We start from the raw sequence: 7,485 nt of genomic DNA, 5'->3' as shown, positions 1-7,485 counted from the left end.
TGGTAGAAGGAGAAATGGATAGGTATTTTTAAAAAGAAGTTCAAAAAGCAAAAAACTTAAGTATGTCTCACTGAGGTACCTTTACACTACCTATACTAAAGCTCTAATGACATGATTTTTTAATGGGAAAAACTAATTCCCCACTTAAGTATCATAATGTTTGTTAAAAATGTGAATTTTGTGTCTTTTTTAACCCTCTAATGCATTGACTCAATGGTTTCATGGGAAAAAAAGGCATTCCATGTTTCCATTAAAATTTTCAAGTTCACACAAAACTACCACATGTCATTAGGCCATTAGTAATGTACTTTGATTTGCGAACATAGTTAGAGCATGTTTGCATGTGAAGGCAATTCCAAATCAAAGGTTTGAGGAAAAAACCAAGTTGCAATCCCATTTTGGTTCACATGCCAGCACATTCCAATGAATTCGCCTATTGTAGCCAATCTCCAAAGAAAACAGTCTTCTCTTGCTTGCAAACACAAGGTCACAAAAATTTAATGGGCTGCAACAGAAGTAAAGGCAATTATCACGCTTGGTTTTTTCTTAATCCCCCTCCTTCGAAGTAGGGGCTCAAGGAAAAGCCAGTTTCTTCTCAATTTGCAACCCAACAACTTTGTGTGAACATTTCGATTACAAGTCATGCTCTATGGTTTGTAATCCAAGCCTCACATAGGAACAAGCTCTTAGAACATGCATTAGTAGGAAAGTGGAATTGTCATAGTAAGTCAAAGGTTGGAGTGTCGTTCAAGGTGTAGCTCTTTACATATGCTATCATCTCCCAAACCTCTTTTATTAAACGTCTCCACTCTCCTTCACCAATGTCTCATTTTTTTGTCTGAACTCTAGGTCCTCGACATCCATATTAAATGCTTAAACTACAATATATAGACAAGGTAAAAGGTTGTCTTCTTCTAAAATTTGGTAGTGGTGTTTAGTGTGGGATCCGTGTATATCAGAAATAAGACATCAGTGTGAACGTGGTCCTCCCATAAGGAATTGAGGTACGGTAGTGATGTAGAAGTATAGCCTTATTACTTAAGATTAGACAAGAAGTGCAAAGACATGGTGCACCCATAAGGAATTGAGGTAGGAAAGACAACTTTCTTAAAACTGATGAAAGTCAATTCTCCTCTAGAAACTCACAAAGCTCTCTAGGAAATGAGGCACCACTAACCAAATGATATATTTATTACTATGGCAACTTGGGGACATACTTTTTGGCCTTACTATCAAAGGCAAGCTTTAAATGTTCACTTCTCTAGGGATTGAAGCCTTATAGTCAATTTTTTGGCAAGGTCTTTGATGGAATCATCATTTAATTCTTCTTCTTCTTCTTTTGAGACTTGGGACAGACTTTAAAAATTTATAACTCTACCTATGAATGTCTTCATGATGGAGGATTTATTGCATTGTGATACAAAAATTACTTGTATCCAAAATGTTTCTAAAGGTATAACTCTACGATGTTCCTGACATTGATATTCGTAAAATTAAGCAATTTAAAACTAAGAGAATTCTCCTCTAGGAATAATAGGAATCTTTATGCAACAAGTAATTTGAGGGGTAGGGAGGAGAGCACACAAGCTGAGCACAGCAGGAAAAATCTTTGCACAACTGTAAATGATCAATATATTTCATGGAAGGAAACTCAACGTAAATTATAAGATTGGAAATAGAAAAAGCATAGACAATATAAGAATACAAAACATGTGGTAGAAGGAAAAAGGGAAAGGTATTTTTAAAAAGAAGTTCAAAAAGCAAAAAGCATAAATGTGAATTTTATGTCATTATCAACCCTCAAATGCATTGGCTCAATGGTTCAATGGGGGAAAATGGCATTACACCTTTCCATTAAATTTCCAAGTTCCCACAGTGACAAAACTACCACATGTCATAACACTATTGGTAATGTATTTTGATTGGGGAAACATACATAGAGTTGTTCGCGTGTGAACTTTGAAGGCTCAAGAATCAAAGGTTTGAGAACAAGGTTTGAGAACAAGATAAAAAAAGTAACCAAAAAGGAATCCACTGGAAATGGTGTGGAGGAAGCCCGAAGGAGATAAAGGGGGGGGAGAGAGAGAGAGAGAGAGAGAGAGAGAGAGTAGGAGAAAAGGTGGAGATCTTGAGTAAGAAGACTTGAGGAGATAAAGAAGGAGAGAGAGAGAGAGACAGAAAGTCAACCACTTTGAAAATTGTGAGAGAGAAAGTCAACCAGTTTGAAATCTTCATTGAAGTCCAATGAAAAGAAAAATGCACTTCAAATTTTTGCTTTGCCAAAATTGCATCGTTGCTAAGGCTACCAAGAGGGCAGGCTAAAAAAGCAGGATCTCATTTATGTTTGCATGCTAGCGCATTCCAATGAATTCACCTGCTGTAGCCAGTTTCCGACAGAACTGAGCAGCCTTTTGTTGCTCGCAAACACGAGGTTACAAAAATTTAATGGGCTGCAGCAGCCAGTAAAAGCAATAGGGGTTCGGAATTTTCAATTTGCAACCTCAACAGCTCGGTGTGAACTTTTTGATTACAAATCATGCTGTGTGGTTTGTAATTCAACCCTTGAAAGTTGACGGTAACAAGTTCTTCGAAAGTCCAGTAGTAGACAACCGCCATAAGTTTGGAGTGTCTTTCAAGGCGTAGCTCTTACATATGTTATGATCTGCCAAGGCTCTTTTATCAATCGTCTCCACTTTCCTTTGCCAATGTCTCTCCCTCTATCTGCCCTCTGCAAACTGCCTCATCAATCCTTCTGGTACTCTACCCTCTTCGCCTTTCACTCTATCCCCCCTACAGTACACTGGCTTCGCCTCTTCATCACGCCCTTGCTCAAGTACCTCTCCCTTCCCACCTTCGCTCATTCCAGCCCCACGATCTTCGACTCCCTTCCAGTAGCGCATCACCGCATCAACAGCCATTCAAACTCCCCTCCTGACTCTTCCACTTCTGCACAGATGTCCTGCGATACTCATGGGCAGCTACTTGAGCGTGTGTTTGGTCTCGTTGATGAAAACCACGACGGTTTGATCAGCAAAGACGAGCTGCGTCGGTTCCTATCGAAATCGCAATTGAAGGTTTCGGACGACAGCTTGGATAGTCTTATACAGTCTGTTGCGCCAGAGGTGGAGGAACATCTGAACATAGAAGAGTTTCGATTTCTATATGCCTCCGTTCTGAACACAGGCAATGGGTGCTGGGAAGAAACCGATCCTCGAGCAGAGGAAGAGCGAGATTTGCTGGAGGCCTTTAGAATTTTCGACAGGGATGAAGACGGATTCATTTCTCCGTCTGAACTGGAGGTCGTGCTTTCGAGCATGGGATTGTTGGGGGGCGCCAATCTTGCGGAATGCGCTCAGATGATAGAAAATGGAGACGAGGATGGCAATGGACTCGTAGATTTCTCCGAATTCAAGAAACTAATGTCTAGTTAAACCCAATGAACATAATCCCTTCTAAACGTATTAGAGGGGGGGAATTTTCGACTAGTTTTCACATACATGATTCAAAATTATTGATTAATAAAACTAGTATTGCTCAACGGGTGGTCCGACTTAGTAGCTTCATACTTTAATGTTCCCACAGCAAAAGACTATGCAGTTGTGTTTATGTATTCTCTATATGTAATTGCAAAATTCAACCATAGAAGACTCCACCCTTTTTATGTTCCCACAACCAAAAAATGATATACCTTGCCAAAATGATATACATATAGGTCACCTGCCAAAATGATTAGTCTATATAATTTTTTTATTTTTCAAGAAACAATATTCATTCGATGACCTCGGGTTGGCTTGAAGGTCATTGTACCCTTCATTCATGATCGCTTCGTACAATTTTATTATTTTTTAAAGAATGAGTAAAATTATGGGCATGAGACACAACACATCATCTATTAGGACCCGATTCTCCCTGCAAATATCAGGGGTGGTGCTTTATTATTGATTTGGTGATGCCAAAAGATTTGTGCCTTTTGGGCATTGAAGCCCAACAAATACATGAGTAAGGGTATGCACACAAGAGCTCATAATTTATCATTATTGTACATTCTATATAATGTTGTCGTCATCCTTCAATCTTGCATCGAACTTGCTTATCTTCTTTACTGACTCTAAATGTTCACTCACATTGAGAACATGCATCAAAAGAGAGGAATCATCTCAATATACAAATTTAATTGATTTAAAAGATATTCTTTTTTCATATTGTAAATAATTTATTTATTTATTTTTATTTATATATGCAAAGTAAATATAGCCACACAGTGTATGGTTGGAGAGGCAACGTGCTTTCTCTACGAGAGCTATAAAAACCAAGAACGGGGGCCCTTCCCTCGTGGTCTATCAGTGTAATCATCCATCGGTCCATTAGTTTGGTCCATGGGTTTTGAATAGTTTAGTAGTTGACGAAAGTATATTATCTTTTTGAATTTTTATCAGGTGACAAGAGTGTGTGATGAATGTTGTGAGACAAGGCCAATGATATCCACTTTGGCCTTGTAATCTATGAGACAATCAAAAAGCACTATAATAAGAAGTAGAAAGCTAAACTGCAAACGGTGCTAACTCTCCAAGAGTGACTGATGGCCAGGGGACTAGCCTGGTTGTAGAACATGTGTGTGAGTGTGGTGTGGATGTGTGTTCGATCACCAGCCAAGGGTCCCTGTGCCTATTGGTCTAGGCAGTCTGCCCTTAGGGACCATGTGAGGTTAGATTGATGGTAAGGGGTGGGGGGGACTCTCCAGGAGTGGACAACAAAAGTCGATGAGGGGAAATGACTCTTCTTCCCCACACCTTCCATTCCTCTCTAAGCCTTTGAATGACAGAGAATAAGGCATACGCTCTTGACATCCATGCGCTTCTCTGTCAACAAAAAACGTACAAGATCGGATATAATATGCAAAGTCTTCTTTGCCTCACCTTGATGTGTTCTGCTACCTTTTCTTTTGAATTTTTTTGCTTTGCAACAATTGCTTCTACCCAGTTGATGGGCAACAATTGCGTCTATATTTGGAGATTTGGCAATGGTGGGATTTGGCCAAATCTACAATGGACAAGCTCAAGGTTAAGGACTGTTACAACTTTGGAGTTCTTCCATTAGCAACCTTGAATAGGCGTCTGTAGATGGGGCAATGTAGGCCATAGCAGGTTGACAAAACTTGGAAAAGATATGCTTTTTGCCGGTGGCTTTTAGTGGGTTCTTTTTTAAATCTATGGCATCGATGATGCCAAGTGGGTTCATGAGCTCCCAAAATCCTTCAACTCTTCTATATGCTACCTTGCATAAAAATTAAAACAAGAAAAAAAAATTATTGATTAATTTGTTTCTTTCACTTTCATTTTCAATTGGACTCCATGACAAATTGCATTGTGTACAAGTTTTTATCTCATGAGAATTCATCAATATTTAAAACAAGTGACTAAATAGTGCCATTAGTTTCCATTTATTTTGAGAATTCTTCAATATTTAAAACAAGTCACTAAGTATCCCCCATTTATATCAATGACAATATTAGCAATTGTCATAAACTAAAATCTTGGAAATGCATCAATAAGATAACTAAGTAACATAATACAATTTTATTGTTTGAACTTATGATAATATCAAATTGAATGTTTCCGTTGAAGTTGAGTCTTTGATCTTCACATTTTTCATTTTCTTAAGAGTGAAATAAATGTCTAAATAAGTCACTCAATTAATTGCCAGGACTTTGATAATGATGAAGTTCGTGTCTACCCTTTGAACTTTATGTCCATCTAGTTCATGTAGTTCAAGGACACATATGAGTACATTTAAGTTGTATAAATGCATAGATGAAATATGATGAAAATTTTGCACTGGCTGTATTCAAGTGATGCACCTTATCTCCACAAAACTGCACATTGTGAGACTGATCCCTTTCCATGCATATGTACAGATTTAGATCATTGAGATAAGGTTCATATCATTTGACCTAATAGAAGATCATTCTGCTTTCCAACCATTAAAATATTTCCTTTCCTCTCACTCTTTTACTTCTTCATTTTTCTCTCAAGTGGGAATCCCTCATGCTATGCATATGCTTTCCTATGATTCGCATTCTCTCGACAAGGGTGACACTCCTTTGATCATCTAGAAAATGAAATCAGCGTATACACCCTAAAAAACAATGGGCCATGGGGAATTGATGAAGCAACATGCACCACCACCATTTGATATTAGCAATGTCAAGTTACAGGGTGCACAAGTCTTTACATCATGAGAATTCATCAATATTTGAGAATCAAGTCAAAACAACATTCTAACAAGGCACTAAGTAGTGCCATTAGGACCTAATGCTCTCCTTTATAGCAATGACAATATATGTGTTACCAAGTAATTAGAATTAGCAACTATCATAAATTGAAGTCTCAAAAATGCATTACTAAGATAACTAACATAATAACTTTTACTTTTTTAAATTAGGGTGATATCAAATTTGATGTTCCCCTTGAATTTCAATCTTTGATCTTCGTATTTTTCATTTGCTTAAGGGCAAAATAAATGTCTAAGGAAGTCTAGAGGAAGGGATGAGAGAACATATTTTTGAAAAGTGTCCCCAACCATTTCCCTTATCTAAACGAGTCAAGTGGAAACTTGGCCCCCTGTCATGGTGACTTGCTTGACCTCATTCTAGGATAATGGTGCATTGCTTGACTTGCTTGGCCCCCTGTCATGGTGACTTGCTTAACCTCATTCTAGGATAATGGTGACCTCCTCGATCTTTTGTCAAGTAACAACCACCTTTTACATTTCTTCAATCCATAAGTCACTTTTGAGTGGTGAACGGAGAACCTCGACATCCATATTAGATGCTTAAGTTGCACCATATTGGCAAGGTAAAAGATTGGTGGTGCTCCCATAAGGAATTAAGGTAGGATAGTGATGAAGAAAGATAAGACGGGAGTGTTAAATGGTGCTCCCACAAGGAATTGAGGTAGGTAAGTCAACTTTCTTGAAACTCATGAAAGTCAATTCTCTTGAAACATACAAAGCTCTCTAGGAATTGAGGCCCACCAACCAAAGGGCATATCCATTAATTTGAATACTTGGGGACATACTACTTGGCCTTGCTATCAAAGGCAAGCCTTAATGCCCATTTTGTTGAAGCCTTTATAGTCAATGTGTGCAATTTTAGACTTACATAGGTTCTCTTGAATAGATTATTACCTTAAGCCCATATTTTGGCAAGGTCTATGATGAAGCCATCATTTTTCTTCTTCTTCTTCTTGGAGACTTGGGACATACTAAAAACTCATAGCTTTACCTATGCAATGTAATGTGTTGCATTGTGTAGCTAAAGTGTCATACAAAAGTCACTTGGATCTGAAGTATTTGTAAAGATAAAACTCTACCATGTTCTTAACATTGTTGTTTGTAAAATCAAGCAACTAAAACCTAGGGTAGGAGCCAGGTTGACCAGTATGGAGTAGCCAGTGGGTGTTGGGTTTGCACATAAGTTTTAAGCAA

At 38.1% G+C, this 7,485-nt stretch overlaps 1 pseudogene across 1 annotated transcript; it reads left to right on the top strand.

Annotated features, from left to right (window-relative positions):
• Nucleotides 1-2,806: 2,806 nt before the first annotated feature.
• LOC147890050 (calmodulin-like protein 2 pseudogene) lies at nucleotides 2,807-3,431 on the top strand (annotated as a pseudogene). Its single transcript, XR_015542701.1, has 2 exons — nucleotides 2,807-2,833; nucleotides 2,955-3,431. The product of XR_015542701.1 is annotated as a calmodulin-like protein 2 pseudogene (transcript).
• The last annotated feature ends 4,054 nt before the right edge of the window (nucleotides 3,432-7,485 follow it).

Source organism: Dipteris shenzhenensis, chromosome 19 (genome assembly GCF_047967505.1).
Source record: "Dipteris shenzhenensis isolate YYH24624 ecotype China chromosome 19, Dip_SZ_1.0, whole genome shotgun sequence".
Lineage (NCBI taxonomy): Eukaryota > Viridiplantae > Streptophyta > Polypodiopsida > Gleicheniales > Dipteridaceae > Dipteris > Dipteris shenzhenensis.
The sequence above is the reverse complement of the archived record's forward strand: the minus strand, read 5'-3'. Positions and strand labels throughout refer to the sequence as shown.